Here is a 20,774-nt window from a genome sequence, read left to right as displayed (position 1 = left end):
AACTTTGATCTAGGGGATCAAAGTGAGGATTGAACTAGTTGGACATCATCCTCGAGTGAATTCTGATGCGTTGGAATGAATTTCTGAGATAAATAAGTGTTTCGGCGCAAATTGGGCGCAAAACGAAATATAAAGAGAATTTTCGAATTTCCGACGCTAACTTTGATTAAAAAAAATTAAAGTAAGACGTGAGGATAAATTGTGGTATCTCCGAATCAATTGTGAAGCTTTGGAAAAGCCAAGGGTGTGTTTTCAAAGGATTTTGAAGAGCTCAGTGCGAAGTGGTAGTGTAAAAAAGGAGAAAATGCAATAGGAGCTGATTCTATTGCTAATTCGGCTCCAATAATGTCAAAATGCAAAGGAATTGCTTCCAAACTAAATTGGTAGCTTGTGAAGGTCCCTTGGTATATTTTGGAAGTGTTTGGGTGAAAACGGAGTGAAAACGGAAAATGTAGACTTTTCTGTAAAGAACGGGACTGAGAAAATTAGCAGAAAATGCATAGTGTCAGAAAATTATGAAAATTGGCAGAGATGTTAGGAACATTTTTATGAGGCTAGATTTGAAGTTTCATATTTTTTTGACACCTGTAGAGAGAGAAATAGCATATGGAAGTTATCTGATAAAGCTTACAGTTCGGGACAGTTCGCAGTGACCAAACGGGGTCGAAACTGAAATGTTAAAATTTCAGTGGACTTGTTAAGTAAAAACGAACATTCCTGTCAAAATTGAGCTCAATCGGACTGTCGGAAGGGCTTACGGAAGGTATTTGATCCGTGTCGCTAAACGGATTAAGTCGAAGGGCATTTTGGTAAATTGAACCAGTTAGTGGAATTCCACTAACCTGCAGCCATGTAATACCCTCCATCCTTATCCCCTCTGCACCCTCTCCTCAGTCAGCATACGTATAGAGAGAGAGAGAAGGAGAAAAGAGGAGAAAAGAGAAGAAGAGAAAAGAAGAGAAGAAGAAGCTGATGAAGAAGGAGAAAAAGAAAAGAAAAGTAAGAAATTTTCCTCTCTTTCTCTCTTTGCTCTCTCTTTCTCCCTCTCATCTCTCTCCCTGCTGCTGAAAACAGTAGCAGCAAGAACTTCAGCATCAGCAGCAGCTTAGCCAAGCTGCTGCTAGGCTGTCAACAGCAGCAGCCTCAACTGCAGCTCAGCCTAGAGGCTGAGCAGGGATCAGCAGCAGTAGCAGAAGCTGTCAGCAGCAGCAGCAGTTAGCGTAGCAGCAGCCTGCGCAGCAGCAGCAGCTTGCGCAAGCTGCTGAGCAACAGCTTCAGCAGCTGCAGGAGTAGCAGCAGCTTAACAGCAGTAGCAGTAGCAGCAGCTTGCACACAGCTGCTGTCAGCGGCAGCAGGAACAGCATCAGCAGCAGCTGTTGCAGGGGAAAGAAGGAAAGGAAAGAAAGAAAGAAAGAAAGTAGAGAAAGAAAGAAAAGAAAGAAGGAAAAGAAAGGAAGAAATCTGCAGGAAAGAAAGAAAGAAAGAAAGAGAAGAAAAAAATGAAAGAAAGGAAATGAAATAGAGAGAAAAATAGAATCGAAGTCTTTGGGCAGATTTCATTAATTATTTTTGAGATTCTTGGGCTAAAAAGAGTTGAATTACTCTAGTGAATTGTGAAATTGCATTGAAACGAGCTTCTATAGAAATTGACCCCGATAATGCACTTTTGCAGGATAGAAGCCCTAAATGAAATTAACTGCGTACAAACCTAATTGGGGGTAAAAGAAACTTGCTGGCGAAGTCGGTTCGGCAATCCGACGAGCCTACGCGAAGATATCGCCAAAAGAAGATTTTCGGCGTCGATAGTCGCGAGCACGGGTCGCGGTTCTCGGGAAAGCGCTAGAAGCGCATTTCTCCCTTTCCGGCATCAAAGAAAGGTGGGTTGTGCTTACCGAAGTGATTAGGTCACTTCCATGCCAAAGTAAAGTATGAATTCAATTGACGCATATATGTGTAGCGATAGTTCATGAATATGATTATTGAACTGACAGCATGAGTTATATAAGTTGCTTATTGATAGAATATGTACATGACTATAGTGATAATCCTATATGATTATTTATGTGCGACAAACATGCTAGAGACATATGAATGCGTGACTTGTGGGTGCTAGTTGCAAAAAGGGCTAAACATATATGAAAATGAACGCGAGAGACATGAGAATGAATATATATATGAACGGAAAAGCCATAGTTATGCTAAATTCATATGTTCATGATATATAAATGTTGAACTTGTAAATATCATGTTAAACCTGTAAAAGCCAAGGGCATGTAAATTGAATATGAAATGTGAACCTAGATGCTATTGTCGACACTTAAAAGCGAATATTTGAGGCATGTGCCCAAACATATGTGAAAATGAATATATTATAGTTCAAGCTATATGAACGTCGATAATGATTAGAAACCTCGATGGCAATAAGTATATAATCTGTAAACCTCACGTGAAATCCCTAAGTATTGGGTATAAATCGACAACTCCAATTGAGTAGAAATCTAAACGGTAACGAGGTAAATGAAAATGTGCAGATTATAAACCTAGGCGTGGAGAATTAGGACATTGAATAGATCGAGTGGCATGAACCTAGAGTTATTAAACCTAGGTTGGACATTGAATAGCTCGAGTGGCATGAACCTAGTGCTATTAAACATAGGTTGGACATGAAATAAGCCTAGTGTTATTGAACATAGGTCGGACATTAACCTAGTGTCATTGGACCTAGGTCGAGTATGTAAACCTAGAGTTGAGATCTAGGAGAAAGTATATAAAACCTAGTGTAAGTGAACCTAGGTTATGATGTAAAGAACCACTTAGTAAAAGTAAACTAAGTTGTGAATCATAGTGGCAATAGGACCACTAGAAAGTGAATAGAATAGACCTAGAAAGGTCGTCGACATAGGGTAAAAGAGTAAACCCTTAAGTTGTGAAAATGGATTCCGGAATCCCTAGGATTGGTATGATGGCAGAAATAGAATCTTAACTACGGGATTGACGGTTCTCCTCTCCCGGTAGTGATTCAACGGGATCGACGGTTCTCCTCTCCCGGTATGCCATGAAGGAAGTGAATCGGAACTACGGGATCGACGGTTCTCCTCTCCCGGTAGTGATTCAACGGGATTGACGGTTCTCCTCTCCCGGTTGAGCTAACGGGTTTGACGGTTCTCCTCGCCCGTTGAGCTTGAGCGACTTAGGGTCACGGGGATCGACGGTTCTCCTCTCCCTGTGATGGACCTAGTGTCGCGTGGACTTAAGGCTGAGGTGTTGTGAGACGTCCTTCACCTCGAGCCTGACTTGACGCGGTACTCCGCGGTTGATTGACTCAAGACCGAGTCGAGTGGCTAGATGGCTAAGGTAAAGTAACCTTAGGAAAGAATCGCCAGTGAGTACAGTAAGAATAAAGAATAAAGCATAAAGAAAAGAATAAGGAAAATAGCTAATGAATGAAACTAGCTAAGAAAGAATAAAACGGCTACAAGTAAAGAATGGCTAATGATATAAAGTAGAATCAAGTAAGCTACTTTCATGATTTACAGGTATTGCATAGTGCATAGCAGCGAGGCAAGGTATGGTTCTATTTGTTGCATCGTTAAATATCTATCTATCTATTTGTTGAACTAACCTACTGTTGCCTCCTTTGGACCTGGTGGGTCGAGCTCTTCTCTTGGGTGGCCGTACCCACTGGGAACTATATTTATATAGTTCTCACCCCCGTGTTGTTTTGGGGGTACAGGTTGCACGCGAGCGGCGCGGCGGCGCGAGGACAGGGCGTAGTTCCGTAGATAGCGCCCCACCACCGAGACCGAGATAGCAATACCCTGAAGAACTTAAATTCAGAGTTCAAATTGAAAGAAACAAACTTGTAGTGAAATTGTATAAGTTTTGTAATAACTTAAAGGTATTTGGAATTTTGTAAATATAAAATGCTGAGATGAATGCTTGTAATAGCATAGTTAGCACTTTATGTTTTTGATACTTATGCAATCTGTGGTTGAATACAGTTCCTGTTTGGAACCTCTTGTATTGCATTGTATAGATTGTGACGCCTAGAACGTACAGGGGAGGCTCTGTCCGTTCGGCGGTCTGTCGGCGTACCCGAATCCGACCAAATAGGCGGAGCTCGGGGCGTGACATATGAAAATACACTCCAGACTTGTGGTGTTGACTCGTGTCTCTTCTACGTGACGTAGTCGAGTCGGTTACTGGTATGTGGATCAAGGTATAGTGTATCTAGAGTTTCTGAGTGGAGAATTTTTATCTCAGAGTTGATAATTTGGGATCTGATAATCCTGGTCGCAGGACTGTTTTTGTCCGCAGGTTATAGGATGGTGCTGATCCCGGTGAGTTTTGGTCCGTAGATTTTGGGTTGGTACGTTTTCCCTCGTCTAATCCGAGTGGAACCGCAGTCCTATTCTCCCCACCTTTAGGAGGTTGATTTGTTCATTCTCAAGAAAATGTAATTGACTAGTACTCAAAGGTGATACCGCAGTGATAGAGTAGTATCCGAATTCCTTTCGGGTGGGTGCGTGGTCAAGTTTCGGGGACGAAACTTCTTTTAAAGGGGGGATAATATAAGGACTGAGATTTTCGATAGTGTAGCTGAACTCTCTGTTGACGATGTTTTTGTGTGTAATTTAATTACATAAGCACTCGTCAAGTTTCAGGAAAAAACGAGTTAGGATGGAGAAGTTACGCGATCTGTAGTATTCACTTAAGTGAATAGTAACTCCGTTTTTCCGGAGAAGCCACGGAGTAGAGTTGGCTTCTGGTGCGTATCGGACTCCGTTCATAGATGTTCAATAGCTTGTTTCGACCGGTTCCACTATTTCGGACCCAATGGCACTGACGGAATTGGGTTCTGATGCACGATTTTCGAGAAAAAGGGGTTTCAGTGGATTTACAAATATATGGTATATATATGTGTTTTATGGTGGAAGCGATGAGGGTGGGCTTCGTTGCAAATCGACAACCATATCGGACGAAACAAAATGCTAGATTCAGTTCCCCAGTCGTGCTGAATGCTGGTGTGATCCGATCGGAAATCCGACGGACTGATCTGCTGAAATTGCGAGATGTTCGCTGAGGTGTTGAACGGGCAAAATCGAAAACTTCGCGAAAACCCTAATATTATGTAACGACCCAGCCCACTAGCAACAATAACTCGTTGGACCCAACCACCGGCCCAAAATGCTTAAGTCCAGTTATTATTACTAGTGTCTAAGTCTCTTATAAACCCAATGACAACCCCATTCCTATCCGATGTGGGATTATTGGGGCGTCACATCAAACTTCAAATTTTTATCTCGATTTTAGATCCAAATTTTAAATACAAATTCAAATTTTAATTTTAAAGTTCAAATTTATATTTGATCTTTTAAATTTCAAATTTTAACCTTTAAATTTCAAATTTCAAAATTTTAAAATTTAAATTTAGATATTAAATTTTAAATTTAAATTTCAAATCTCAAATTGTAAATTTTAAAACTCAAAATTTTAAATTTTAAATTTCAAATTTAAGATAAAATTTAAATTTTGAAAATTGAAAATTAAAAATTAAAAATTAAAAATTTTAAAATGTTAAATTTAAAATTATAAGTTTTGATTTTCAAATTACAAGTTTCAAATTTTAAAAATTTTAATTTTAATTTTAAGTTTTTAATTTTAAACTTTTAATATTCAAATTTAAATTTTAAATTTTTAAATATTAAATTTTAAATTTCTAATTTCTAATTTCTAATTTTGTTACGCCCTGAGTCCACAACGGAAGCCCACAGAGGTGTCAACAGACCCGCCGAACGGACAGAGTTTCCTCTATTCGAACGAAGCGGCAACACAAAAGAACAAGGCAAGGTAATCTAGGAGATAAAATGAAAAAGTTTTCACATCACAAGATCCAAAATAAAGTATGAAATAAATAAACGATATGTATCAGAGCACTATCTATAAACTAAATTGCTACACATCATATACTTCATCAAACAAAACTTAACCCCAAAAGACAAGTACATGTACAAGGCCCTGGCCCTCGCCAGTACAGGCATGTAATACAAAGTAACACTTTCTGATGGTCCTCTAATGTATAGGCAAACCGGTAGGAGATGCTATCTACTGTGTGATTCTCCTTACCACGATCAACTATCGATATAAGTACCCCTGAAAAGTAAACCACAAAAGGATGTGAGAACTACTGAACAGTAGTTCCCAGTGGGTACGGTCGACAATAACTATGACCTTCCCACTAGATCTACTGGAGGCCAGAATAATGAAAGACTTTTCATAACACAAGAGTCAAGATAAACTACTAAATAAACAACAAGAACAATAACATGTACTGTAGCACACTGAACTTTAGCAAATTGCGAGGTTCCAGTGTTAGAATAGCGTTTTGAGCTATTCCCGGTGTTTTTGTAGGTCGTTGACTGAGTATCGATCCATTACTCATGTTGCGAGAACGTGAGAAGGAGCACTTAGCACCAAAATCTGAAAATACGGGTTTGGGGGTGCCGAGTATCGGTACCTGGGTGAGGTACCGGAACCCTAGTGCGTAACCAAGAGAAGCTGCTCTCGGGTTTGAGCTGCGGGCTGCTAGGTACCGGTACTGCATTGACTGGGTACCGGTACGCCGTAACAAATATCGCTTGGCAGAGGCTCGGGTTGCGTTGGAATTGTTGCTGGGTACTGGTACTCCTGCCCGAATATCAGTACGCAGTGCAAAAACTGCAATTCGTGCAGTTTGCAATTTTTGGTGTTTGGAGGGGCTTTTTGAAATTTGTTACAACTTGTATATATAATCCATTTTCTCCCCCACAGCCCTTTTTGTGCTGAGCTTGGAGAGGTGGAGAGGTAAGGTTTTTCCCCTTTCTCTCTCTAGATTTCTCTCCCAAATCCTTTTTAATTTGGGTTTTGATTCCCTTTTCTTCTTCCCCTTCATGGTGGCAAGCTCTTAGGCCTTGAAGGAGGCTTGGATGTGAAGAGAGGAGTTTCTTGGTGGATCAATCTTCAACCCTAGCTCATGATAGCCTGATTTGGAGCTTTCTTGAAGGTTAGTACTCTTCTTGCAATATCTATTTATAAGTTTTACAAGATTTGTAGGTGAAAACCTAGTTTTGGAAGAACTAGGGTTTATTTTGGGATTTCTTGATTTGAGGCTTTTGGGACCTAATTGATAAGTGTAGAACTCTCCTTTAGGTTGGATTTGAAGCTCCATTTGGTTGATTTGAGTTTTGAACAAGTTTAGCTTGGTCAAAGGTAATTTTCATCTCTTTTTCTTGTGATTTTTGGTAGATTTTGTATGATATTCGTTCGAAACTTATAACCCTCTTAGAAATTCTTTTAGGGTGCTAGAAGCATGGTGGATAACTTCGTTCGAAGGAACGAAAGGCTTCGAAGTGTATCCGGTGGCTTTGACCTCACCGAAATGGCTGAACTCCCTCTATGTCTTCTCTATAGTTATAAGACTTAGATGGATGCATATTCATGCTTAATAGGACATGATTGAATTTTGAGATACATGACACATATGTGTTGCATGTAGAAAATTTATACTCGATATAGTAGAGGTATATAATCTGGACTTGCATTCTACATGACATATGTTTGCTTTTCTTATTATGCAATAATAGAAAGCATGTTAGAGATAAACAAAGGATTTATCTTGTGAACTCTATTTGGGTTGTGGAATAGATGAGATTTAGCAATTAGTTGCATGTTGATATATACTTGTTATAGACAAGGTGAATGAGACTTAGTATTTAAGTGCATGTTAAAATCGACATGAAGCTAAACTTAGTCCATTGAACCTAGTTGAATAACTAGTACTTGACATTGTGACATTGCATTCGATCAAGGGATCAATGGTTGTACTCCATGTGTTAGACATGAGGGAATGGGATTTTAGCGCCTTTGGGCGAATGATAAAAAGGACAATTGCATGTAACATTAATTGAGTAAAATCACTTGCATGATAATACTTCTACTCCATGTAGTGGGGACTTGGTAGAAAAGTATATGCATAACATGTATCATGAACTTTGTAAGCATCTTACGATACCTTTGCATATGGCATAAGAAAGTGACCCCTTCGTTATAGTGGGATAAAGTGTTGTGAACCCTTATTTGAGACTTGAACAAATAGTGGACTATTCTAGATAGGATGATGACAAGTTTTACGTGCTCATGAACTAGTGACTTATACTTGACATGGTAAACATGAACGTTATGTAGTAACACTTGATTTAGTATATGACTAAACCGTGACAATGTGATACTATATTGGACCTTTGGGTCATTGGTGCTTATGCCATATTTTAAACATGATGACCGAGGGTTGGATACTATTGATTATACTTGCTTGCCATTGTGCTCATTCACACATGCTTATGAGGGTCGCTCCCCACAAGCCGGCACTCCGAAGATAGCCTACGCGACACAAGCTCGCCCGTGGGGGATTGGGTACCGAAATGAGATGTCGTGGGGGAGGCTCATTCCTAGAGGGAAAATGTTGACTACTATGAGGCCATTAGGCACGGTGCAAGCCGGACAACACTCGTGTAGATCCATGATAGATTGAACATTGACACCTAAAGTATAATGTGGAAACCACTACTAAATAGTGCATATTAGTTGGACTTGTGTACACGCATGATAGTGCATATTACTTGGACTTTATGTTAGTCATTCGTGACATCGATAACTCTAGTAGTATACATACATCTATGTTGATGTGTATAGATGCATGGATAGAATAGCAATGAAAAGCATAATTTACTTCTCGTAGCATTATAGAAATAATGAACATGCATGTGAACCGGCATTGACATATAGTTGAACATGTGAGATTAGAACATCATGTACATAATTGTAAATCTTTTGGTAGAGGCATGACTTATTAATTAAACTGTTTAAATTACTTGCTATTCATATGTTGCTTACTTATCATATCATGACATGCCTCAGTTGACCTTGTGGTGTATTTCGCCACTCTCGGCAGCTTACCCACTGAGAACTATTGTTTAATAAGTCTCACCCCCATTGGTTGTTGGTTTTTATTTCAGAGCCTTCCGCAACGGGAGAGGCTAGTGTGAGAACTGAGATTTTTGCGGTGCAGATAAACCCTTTGTTGACGATATTTTTGTGTGTAATTTAATTACATAAGCACTCGTCAAGTTTCAAGAGAAAACGAGTTAGGATGGAGAAGTTACGTGACTTGTACTAATCACTTAAAGTGAATAGTAACTCCGATTTTTCAGGGAGGCTAATTAATGGAGATGGCTTCTGGTATGTATTGGACTCCCTTCATTGTGATCCAATAGCTAGTTTTCGATGGGTCGATTGTCCTGAACCCAATGGCGCTGACGAATTTCAGATCTGATGCATGGTTTTCGAGAAAACTGGAGATACATATTTTCTTTGTATTTGTGTGCGGGTTATGGGAGAGGTTGGAGAGTGGATGGGTTTCGTCGCAAATCGGCGATCATATCGGATGAAACAAAATGGTAGATTCGATGCCCCGGTTGTCCTGAACGTGTTGCCATGATCCGATCGAAAATCCGAAGAACGGATCTTCAGGAATCGCGAAATGTTCGCTGAGGGGCCGAAATTGGCAAAATGGAAAATCTGAGAAAAACCCCATATTTTATGCACCATTTTGCGTGATTTCGAACGTGAGGTGCGTACGCGCAAGATACACGCGCTGGCAGGGACTGGGCTGAAAATAATCAGGTTTCGGGGACTTTTCTGCAAAAGTGCACAGCATATATAATGTGCATCTAGGGTTTCTATGCACGAAACCCTAGATCTAGCTGACCTAGCTCCCCAGCTACGCCCTAGATGTCATCAGCTAGCCCCTGCCCTAGCCGTGGGCGCACCTTGTTCGCCGACAAGTGCCCCGGCCTCGGGAAAACCTTGGCTCGACCTCTCCTCCATCATCTCCTCCACATAGCCGCCACCTTCCTCAGCCGTAGATCTCAGGAAGTCAACCCCACGCATCGAGTCTTCGTCCCTTGGCCGAGACCGACCTCCGGCACATCCCCGCCAGCCCCCCGCCGTCCGCGTGCGCCGCCGGCGCCGCCTGGGCTCTTTGCAGCCGCCCAGACCCTGAGCAGGCCGAGCCGGGGCTATCTCTGCCTCCGCGCGCCGTCACCGTTCCGGCCGGTCGCGCTGCCTTCCCACGGCCCCCGGCGACCTCCCACTCGTTGTCCCCTCACTCGGGAGCACCGCCGGCTATCGCTCGAGCTCCCTGCGTGTAATGTATCGAGAATTTACCTTGAGCTAATTGTGATTAAAGTGATCACAACAATGCAAAAATGGAAATTAAGTATCTCTAAACTTAATTAGAGGTTTGAGAACAACAATTGGCATGTTCTGGAAGTGTGTGAGTAGGCTCGAATGGAATTGAAGGGGTTAACAACTCCAATTGTTGTAGCAATTCGAATGCTGAAATTTTAGTCAACTTGATCAAAAATGGTCAAATTGATGCAAGTCTGAGAATTACATATTTCCAAATTAATTTGGTAGCTTGGAAAGTTTTTTGGATGATTTTAGAAGTGTTCAAATGAAATTAGAACGAGTTGGTTAAGAGAAAAAGAGAGTTGAAGCAGCTGTTGATGCTGCTGCTGCTGAAGCTACTGCCCTGTACCGGTACACCTTCTTGTACCGGTACAGCATGTGCAGGCTGCCTGGACTGCAATGCAGTTTTGAGAAAATTAAGGGTTAAGTTGCAAATTTTCATCCTTATCACTTAACCCATGCTGGCTGGAGTTTGTACACGTGTTGGGACCCTTCTCTCTTTCTTTTTTTTTACATCTCTTTTCTGCTCTTTCTCTCTCTATCCGAAGAGCAAGCCTAGGGAGGGCTTTGATGGATGAAGCTGCCAAGCAGGAAATTGGATTATTGGAGCTGAGGGAAGTGACCCGAGCTTGTAATTCCTGCTGACTGGAGTTGCTCTACAACCAGGAATAACCCCTAATCAAGGTAATTTTGATTGGTATTTATTCCTAGAAAAGTTAAGTACTTGTAAAGGAAGTTATATAAGCTTCTTGGTACTGGCAGCCTTGGTGCTCTTGGGATTGTTGGAGCTTCTTCGAACACGAGGACCAGCTGAAAAAGCTTTAGAATTCAGGTAAAAGTCCTCAGCATAAGTTGGATTACTTAATATATATATAAGAGGAATTTTAGTAAGATAAGTTTGTATTGGGGCTGCTAGTGTTAGCTACCTAGATTGCAAGTTGATAGATATCCTTGGTGCTGCCGAAATGCAGGGATGGCCTATTTGATGCAGTGAGCAAGTTAAATTAGCATCAAACTATAGTAAGTTCCTTCTATATTGAAGTACAGTTAAATTAGTTGCTTAGAATGGATTGAATTGAGTCTTATGGTCGAAAATTTCAGATTTGGAGCTACCAAGTGGAATTGATACCTTGAGTGAGTTTTTGATGCTTCAAGTTGAAATTAATTAGAAGAAGTATCTAATTAAGGTAAGTTTGAACTAGTATTGGACTATAATTAAGTTACTTATCTTAACGAAGAGTTAATAGAGGCTTTATTGATTGCCAGGATTAGAGCTTGGTAAACTAGTAAACCAGAATTGGAGAGAGAGCTTCCTGCTGTTGGAACTAGTGAGCAGAGAATCAGTTGAGAGAAAGAACTCTGGAGCATTGATACAGCTCGTGAGGTAAATTGATGTTTATTCCTGAATTAAGTAGTGTATTCCTGAATTAAGCAGTGTGTTAACTACGTTAAGACTGATTTTAAGTAACTAAAGTTGAAGTTAGCATGTGAACTAGTGCTGAAAACTGGGAAGTTTAAATGTTGAATTTCAGCATTGAAGATTTCATGCTGAAGCTGAGAGGGATGCTTACTCTTGAGTGGAGTGGGCTGGTATTGCTTTAAAAAGAGTGTGATTGAAACAAGTATTTCTTTTATACTCGTAATAAGCTGTGGAGGAGAAGGTAGAGTGCTGAAAATTCAGCATTATGTAGAATTCTGTTGGTGCAGAATTCATAAGAGCTGAGATAGGCCAATTGAGTGATTGATCTAGAAAACTCAAATTAGAGATGATTAGAACAAAGTTGAAATTGTTTAATTCTAATCTTTAAATGAAATTGGGGGTAAATTTCACTCTAATTTCTGTTTAGAAGAGCTGCCGAGAGCACTAATGAGGAAATGAAGCAAGATTTCAGCTTAATGCTGAAATCAATGCGGAATTGACACTTTATATAGCATTGAAATGCTAACTTGTAAAATATGAGAATAAGGTTCTAGTTTGATCTCTTTTACTCCTTTATAAATGAAAGTTAATCATGCTCGAAAGTCTAAATTGACTTTCCGACAGGTCGACGATACACTAGTTACGGTAGAGACCGTTCTAGTTCTATTTACACCGAGTCGCGAGAGCTAGTTGTCGAAACATTTCGAGACGGGGATTCTAGTTGTTGACACCACTACAGGTGGGTGGTGCTATCCGAAATCTTTGAATCACCTTTTATGTCTATGCTAATTCATTGAGCATATTAGCATTGTAATTATGCATTATAAGGTATTGTTATTATGTAAATGATATTTGATTATACAAATGCTTATCGACCAGGAGAATATATGAACAATAGAATGTGAACATAGAACCCTATGAATGCATGGACTATAACAATAGTAAACTTGGTGACATTCTAATTAGAGATTTGGTTAGCATCGAGAAATGGAATTGTGAAACTAGCATAAAGAGCTAGTTAGAGTTAAGTGTGACATTGTCTATTGTTGAATCCTCTAAAGGAGGATCAGATCATACTCACATTCGTTTGGTTCAAGGTAGGTCGCTCCTCCTTGAACGATGAGCTCCGGAGTAGTCATCTTTACTGGACCAGGAGGTGCGTCTCCCCCAGTTGACAGTCCCGTCGGGTGCAGGTTGCGTCTCCCCGATATTTGGGATAGTGTCAGTGAGTTATTGTTAACCAAAAGGTTAACCAAGAGATTGGGTAAATTCAGTAAAAGCATGCATGCATATTTACAGTTTTACATATTATTCTTTCAGTTTTGTACAGGCATTGTAGTAGTTACATATTATAGTTGGTTACTATCTGTTTACTTTCTTGCCTACATATGCCTGAGTAGACCTAGTGGGTGAGTCGGCGAATTCGGCGGTCGAACCCACTGGGAACTTTCAGTAGTTCTCACACCACTAACCATACAGGTTCCAGTGCGAGCGGTGTGGCCGAGGATCGTGGCAAGAGCCCCGCAGTATAGCTAGCTGACACCAGAGTATAGTACTTTACCATTTTGAGTTCATGTGATACATTTTGATGTACAGAGACATGTAAATGAGTGTATAAGGAGTATGTAAATAACTAAATGTTTCAGTTATTCAGTTATGTATGTTCAGTTTAAAAGTTTTAAATTACAGTGAATTTTCAGTATAGCTAGCTTACTATCACTTGTGTTTGTTGCTTGCCCTCGTGCAAGCCATGTATATTGAAATGTTATCCTGGGAATTGTTTATTTCTTTATACATGTACTCGTTGTTGTTGAGCCTTGGGCGGACAGAGGAGGTTCTGTCCGTTCGGCGTCTGGGTACGGGCCCGGATCGACCAAATTGGCGATCGCGGGACGTGACACTGCGGCAGTCCAAACTAGAGCGGGCCGAGGCCAAGCCATCTTGGCCTCCGCGCATCGCCGCCGCCTACCGTAGGGCGCGCTGTACTTCCTCGGTCTTCGGCGATGTGCTGCCGTCGCCCTGGCGCTCCCCCGGCCGCCTCCCGGCCGCCGTTGCTTCTCGAACCCGAGCCGAGCCGCACGGACGCGCGCTACTCCACCGCGCCACCAGCCGCCTCCTGCTCCCGGCCAGTGCGTGCCCGGGCCCCCTCTGACCGTGACCACCCCCTGCCGGAGCGCCCGCCGTCTGGCCGCCGCCCGCCGTCCCGTGCCCTACCTTGCTCCTGTAAGGCTAGTTGTTGTTTTCTGTGCATTGTTTCAAGTTTCGGTCGTCTTTTCGGCGATCCGAGGACACCCCGACACTTTCGGAAGTGAGCACGATGATCCCTTATTCATGATGAACAGCGTGCTCACCTCCGTTGGGGTCAGCGAAGCCCCAGTTTGCGTGCTAAGCGCGATTTAGGCGTTGTGCGCGTTATGTGGCTGAACTTCGTGTCGCTCCTGCACTCACCACAGCGGCCGGCCATGCTCCGAAGTGTGAGCACGGCCTCTGGCACAACGAGACCTGTCAGCGGGTGTCTCGGCCAGGCTAGAACATCCTTCGTTTGCGTTGTCGGGCCATAAAACCCTGAAAATCACATAAAATGATGTGATTTTATGTAGTCGCAGAGGTTTTTATGCATTTGCATGTTTCGTGGTTACTGTTGCCAGCGTGTGCGGGAATTGGGTGACCTCTGGACTAGTTGTCCAAGGCCCCAGGCTTTTTCGAAAATCGAATGTTGATTTTAAGTGCGTTTTTCGGCAAAATTCGCCAACGGAACGCGTTTTCGATTCGGATTTCTTCCGACGGTGCCTCATGGTAGATCATGTTGTCACTAAGCCTTATTGGCTGGTCACCCGCATCGTTTCGAGGGTTCGGAAACAACGGGTGAGCGACGACGGGTTCCGGTGTCGAATTGGACACTTTCGGGGATGCAGATCAGAACAATTATCCGATGATAATCATTTCAATGTGAGACGACGTGATTGCTGCCAAGTCGCATGAATAATTGTATTTAGTGGCAGCGGGTGACTCGTAGCATGAGTCGGTGAGTTCTGAGACAGTTTGTGGGTCCCGGCGGAGTCCCGGTGTGATTTTCCAGACTTCCGGCGTGTTACGGCAATCTGTTTTGGGAAACCGATTCCCTTGGGATTTGCATGTGGGGATTGTGAGTTAGTGGTTCGTGTTCGTGGGTTGGATTCTAATCCGGTGGACCCTTCGTATGTTCGGTTGATACTTCTTCCACAGTCGAGAGACCAGTGCCATATACATACAGGTGGGTACTTCGACCCGAAGTCGGTACAGTGGTGCACATTCGATGACATTCCCTTCACTCTTTCCTTATTGTTTATCTTCCATTTTATATGTTGAGCCTAGCACCTACACCATATCTCTTTATTGCTCTACTTAGTTGGTTGCATACCCAGTATTATGTTTTAGAAGTAGAGCGGTTTTGTGACTATTTGTGAGATTGATGACCTAGTCAGTCAGTGTGTTGCATCTGGTATTGTCATCTAGTTAGTCGGTTCTTGTATCTCGTATCTGTGACCTATTCGGTCGGCTTACTGCATTGTTATCGAGACCTACTTGGTCGGTTGATTCATTTGATGGCCTATACGGTCGGCATACCCTGAGGGGTAGGATTGTCGGCTGGTTGCCGAAGGTTGACTATTGAGCATATCAATATTGATCGCCCGATACTCGTACGCATTTCACGAACACCGGCGGTTTGATCCACTGCAAGAGGGTATTCTTTTCCGGAAAAGTGGTTGGAGGTGCCAACCCGCGAGCCCATAGGCTACCTTGGGTTATATGCAGGTAGAATGACAGCGGCACAGGCTTGAGGTCTGCGGTGCGGACCAACAGGGCACAGCTTGAGGTCTGTGGTGCGGATCAACAGAGCACAGGTTTCAGATTGGGTATTTTTGGACTTATCGTCCGGTTGATGCATATATACAGTAGCGGTAGTGATTCATATATACATCTTATTTTTTCTTGTTTATCATTGCTACTGTATTACTATTATTTATATTTGTTGTTATCCTCCGTGACTGGTGAGTACCCTCACCCTCGTCGCCTTGCGGTACCCACTGGGAGGGGAGACATGTGTACATGTTCTCACCCCCCACCCCTATTCGTACATGTGTACATGTGTACATGTGTACACGTGTACACGTCGCGGGCCCTAGTGGGACGGTTCGTGAGGAGCACATTTAGTGATCGATAGAGCTATCGACCCGTCATTTGGTTAAACTCTCAAACTTGTCTTTTAATAAATGACTTAGACAATATTTAAGGTTCAGTGGTTTATTTCATTTGAATTCATATGATTTTTATGAATGTAATAAAGTTTACAGAGTTTTATGAGTTAAAAGTAGTTTTCTACCTCTCGTGGTAGCGTATTTTAAAAGAAAAAGGTTTCCGTGTGGGAAATGATTTTAAAAAGGATTTTCTGGTTTTTTCTGGTTTCTAGTATTTCAAAATGAGTTTCCGAGTAGGAAACGTTTCAAACTAATAGATGTGAACTCATGAGTATTTGTGATGAAATGAATGTTATGTGAATGGTGAATGAATATGGATGTTCATATGTTGTGATTGTATCTTGTACTTGTGCGACGTCGTGTGAACAGTGGACTCCCTATATTTGTGGCGAATCTGATATACCCTGGGGGTCAAGATTTTCAAAAAAAACAAAAAATTGGATACTTCTACATTGGATTTTAAATCCAAAGGGACCCTAGGGCATGACAGTTAGCGACTAGCTAGAGCCTCTACGGAGTTATTATAGATGGACCAGATGTCATCTTTCCTTTTGTATTTGTGAAAAAGATGTATTATGTATTTGATTTAGAGATGTATTAGACTTTTGGATTCTGTTGTATATACTTATGTATATCTTGTGGATGTCGTTGTTTTAGTGATTTTATGTCACTCGCTTTGATAACCTTATTAGGATTTTACTCTTGTTCATTTCTTATTTAGTAGACGCCTTGTGTATATCGGGGAGGTTTGGAATACACGGCATGTTTGTGCAAACGTCGGGCGGGCTTCCGCTGGGTCCGGGCGTGACATGTACGGTAAATGAATAATTGAGTATCGTTGGCTATGATCTAACAGGTAATTGATTTGAACACGTAAATGAATAACCGTACATAACAATAAAGACAAAGCTGGCTATGAGCTGAGCAGATACATGTAAAGTACAGTAAATGACTAACTGGTTATGACCTGCATAGATAAATATGAAGTAAAAGAAAGTGCAAAACTGAAAGTCATATAAATAAATCTATGTACCAGTTGAAAATCATGTCCCTGTACATGTAGTGAAAGAAAAGGAAAGAAGCTGAGTAGTGTATGCATCAATGCTATAGCGAAAAACAACTACTATAATAATATCCAATCGCAACGACCGACTCGTATGTCCAGTCAAGCCTGCTCTTGCCTAGTGCCCAGATCACACTCCCGCAGGTGCACCGTCGACACATAGGCTCTGCCCCCAGCCCGAACACCACTCCCGTAGGTGGGCCGTCTTTCCAAGGGCACACATCTCTCTGCTATAACTGGCCAGCATCCGAAGGGCATTCGAAGGGGAACGACCCCTACCGAGTCTAAAGCATGTATCTCTGTCGACTCAATATGGCTCTGCAGGCTATGGTCTATGTCATGGTCAACAATATCACAATACCCAATGCAATGTCCTCAGTGTAATCATGGAGTAAAATAGAATATGCATATTGCTCAATAGAGTCAACAGAGCCAAATGGCACAATGCTACACAAAGTCACAATACTCAATGGGATCAACTGCTCCTACATGTCCAACCATCTGTACACTACCACGTGCTACCCACGGCCTCTATTACATAGGTCATGGCATGTACAAGATAAATAGATGATAGATGACTCACATAAGTCATGAGTAATCAAGGACTCCTCAAGATGCACAAGTTGTCGATTGGCCTTCCACGACTTAAGTTAGAACATCTAATACGAAAGAATACTAACAGTCCCCAGTGCACAATGACTAGACAATGGGATTGTCAAAGAATCACACGAAACGGCTCAACTGTCTCAACATAAGACTAGAGCATCCAAAAGATCTCACCTCAACTTCCTAATATCAACTGGCCTCCTACGACCTATATCATGAAGAATGTTAACTGTCAAAGGTCGCCCACAAATGTCCTACGTGTTGGCTTAAATAGGCCAGCATCCTGCCCTGTGATGGGAGGCCATGTGGGCCGAGTCATATTCGAAATGACGTGAGGTTGGGTTGGGCCGAGTCATGTTCGAAGTGGGGTGAAACTGGGTGGGCTGAGTCACAATTGAGACCCGTGGGCGCTGTATCTGTACGCTTTAAGTGAATTGGTTGTGTATTTCTAACAACTCGAGCTTTCGGGATTAATGGTTAGTGCCAACGATCCGACCGTGGTCAAGGGTTCGATTCCGGCATGCTGCAAATGTGTCCAGATGCTGGAGGGGGGATTGTTGGCTTAAATGGGCCAGCATCCTGCCCTGTGGTGAGAGGCCATGTGGGCCGAGTCATATTCAAAATGGCGGAAGATCCATGTGGGCCGAGTCATATTTGAAATGGTGTGAGGCTGGATTAGGCCGAGTCATGTTCGAAGTGGCGTGAGGCTGGGTAGGCCGAGTCACAATTGAGACCCGTGGGTGCTGTATCTGTACGCTTTAAGTGAATTGGTTGCATATTTCTAACAGCTCGAGTTTTTGGGATTAATGGTTAGCGCCAACGATCCGACAATACGAATCCTAAACCTAGATCCTATAACTCATAGCATGCTCAGTACAAAGGTAAAAGGAAATTGCTCATGCTCATATTTCAACTATGATATACATCATCAAAAGAGACATGTTTACATTTTATGTTCAAGTTCAAGTTTTCTGTTCAAACTAATGTTCATGCTACCAGTACGAAATCGTGTGTTTATACTTCAAATGTCTTGCTAAAATGATCAATACTACGTAATTCATATACATGTGTTCAAGTCCTATATACGTTGCTAAAATAGATATAGAAGGAAATTCGCCGTTTTCGATGACTCAAAATCGACCTCGACTCGCTATGTCGACTCGGGCAAGCGAAAAGCTCCTCACGTGCTTTTTCTCTCCTCTCGGTCGCCCGAAAACACTAAATACAACAAAACCTTCGGAATTACGATCAAAAGGCCAAATTCTTAATCGAACTCAATTCATGCAAATTGAACGTCAATTACCGTCAATTGCAACTAATCGGAGATGTAAGGCACTCAAATTCACATTCCTGAACACTCTGCAAGCGCCAATTAGAAAGTTTAGAGGTGCGAAGTATGCCAATTACAACATCTATTTCACGAATTCCGTTTCCTTCTTCCTTTCTCATTTTTCTCTCTCGCTTTCTCTCTCATTCTTCCTTCTCCTTTCTTTTCGTTTCTCCTTTCTTTCTCTTTTTCTTCTCTACTTTTCTTCTCTTTTCTTCTTCTTTTTCTCTTTTTTCTTTTTCTCCTTCTCCCTTTCTTTCTTTCTTTCCTTTCTTTTTCTTTTATGTGCAGTCAACAGCAGCATGATGCTGCTGCTGCTGCTGCAGGCTGCAGCACTGCTGCTGTTGCTCTGCCAGCAGCAGTAGTTACTGCAACATGCTGCTGCTTCTGTTGCAGCAGCTTGATGCTGCTGCTGCTGCAGCTGCTGCAGTAACAGCTGCAGCAGCAGCATGCAACAACAGGGAGAGGGAGTGAGAGGGAGAGAGAGGAGGGAAAAGAAAGAAAAAAGAAAGAAGAAGAAAAGAAGTTACCTCATCATCTTCTTCTTCTACTTCTTATCTTTTTCTTCTTCTACTTCACTTCTTCTCTTTTCTTTCTTTTCCCCCTAGCTTAATTTCTTGCATAAAAATCTCTGTGAGAGAGAGAGAGAGAGAGAGAGAGAGAGAGAGAGAGAGAAAAAGAGATAACGAAGGGCTCTTATAGTGGAATTCCACTAAGTTGCCATTTTGCACCTTAGCCCAAACCTTTTATTATTTATGCATAAGTCCCCTATAGTAAGAAAGTGACATATTCATTTATTTTCGCGTCAATTTTGCTCCAAAATGTTTTCACCTCATTCAAGCTCTGCATTCACATGCTGACTAACAACCTACATTGCGTCAAATTGACAAAATCAGTATTCTACAAATTTAGATTTTTATTTGAAATTTAAAATTTAAATTTAGATTTAAAAATTTAAATTTTAAATTTTACATTTAAAAATTTAAATTTTAAATTTTACATTTTAAAATTTCAAATGTTAAATGTACATTTTAAATTAAAATATCAAAAAATTTTAATTTTTGTCCAAATTTAAGGTTTAAATTTAAAACTGAATATTTTAAATTTTATTTCAAATTTAAATTTTTAATTTAAATTCAAATTTTAAATTTTTAAAAATAAAATTTAATAATAAAATTATTATATGTCAATATTTAAAAATTTTTGCCAAATAGTTTTATAAAATCATTTCATAAAAATTAATTTTTATCTAAACTCAACCAAATGCTTTACAACTTTTAAGAAAAATCAATTTACCAAACCAAAATCAATTCTGTAAAAATTATTTTTTCAAAACCTAAGCCAAACGGGCCCATAGTCTTTCCATAGGGATAACCTTTGTCAACATATCCACAAAGAATTTTTTCTTTTTTTTTTTGGTGTGTTGGTCTTCTCTATATTCAAGTACTGATAATCTAACGTCATCCAAATAAAGCAAAAACAAACATCAATATGCTTATTTCAGAAGTGATGCGCCACATTGCAAGATGAATTGCACTTTAATTATCACAAAGTACGATATATTTATTTTGCTTCACTTTGAATTGTGCAAGCAACTTAACCAAACTATTTCCTTTGCCTCTTCAGTTAAGGCAACACTTGGTTTTCATAAAGGACAAAGCAACAATGTCTTAAAACCTAGACATCTAACTAACTGCACTATCTGCAAATGTGGAAACATTTCCCGTAATGGATTATCTTATTTCTTATAACCGGTATGATCGGAATCAATATATCCATTCAACTCTAAAAAAGATCCACCAAAATACAAGCAAATATTTTCTGTGCTCTTTA

The 20,774-nt window shown here is 41.1% G+C and overlaps 2 long non-coding RNA genes across 5 annotated transcripts; one reads left to right on the top strand and one right to left on the bottom strand.

Moving 5' to 3' along the window:
• LOC109711106 lies at positions 677–13,248 on the top strand. 4 transcript variants are annotated; one of them, XR_002216502.1, is made up of 11 exons: positions 679–999; positions 1,673–1,877; positions 6,941–7,042; positions 7,189–7,248; positions 7,337–10,971; positions 11,050–11,119; positions 11,259–11,307; positions 11,389–11,474; positions 11,554–11,671; positions 12,332–12,446; positions 13,187–13,248. It is a non-coding gene; the product is annotated as an uncharacterized LOC109711106 (long non-coding RNA). The 4 variants fall into 4 exon arrangements; XR_002216504.1 differs by having other exon boundaries at positions 7,325–10,971; XR_002216505.1 differs by lacking the exon at positions 12,332–12,446 and having other exon boundaries at positions 677–999.
• On the bottom strand, positions 18,497–19,157 carry LOC109710888. The gene is made up of 2 exons (XR_002216469.1): positions 18,918–19,157; positions 18,497–18,832 (listed from the first exon to the last, which is right to left on the bottom strand). It is a non-coding gene; the product is annotated as an uncharacterized LOC109710888 (long non-coding RNA).

Source organism: Ananas comosus, linkage group 5 (assembly GCF_001540865.1).
Source record: "Ananas comosus cultivar F153 linkage group 5, ASM154086v1, whole genome shotgun sequence".
In the NCBI taxonomy this organism is placed as follows: domain Eukaryota; kingdom Viridiplantae; phylum Streptophyta; class Magnoliopsida; order Poales; family Bromeliaceae; genus Ananas; species Ananas comosus.
Note: the sequence above shows the minus strand (reverse complement) of the source record. Positions and strands in the feature narration are given on the sequence as shown.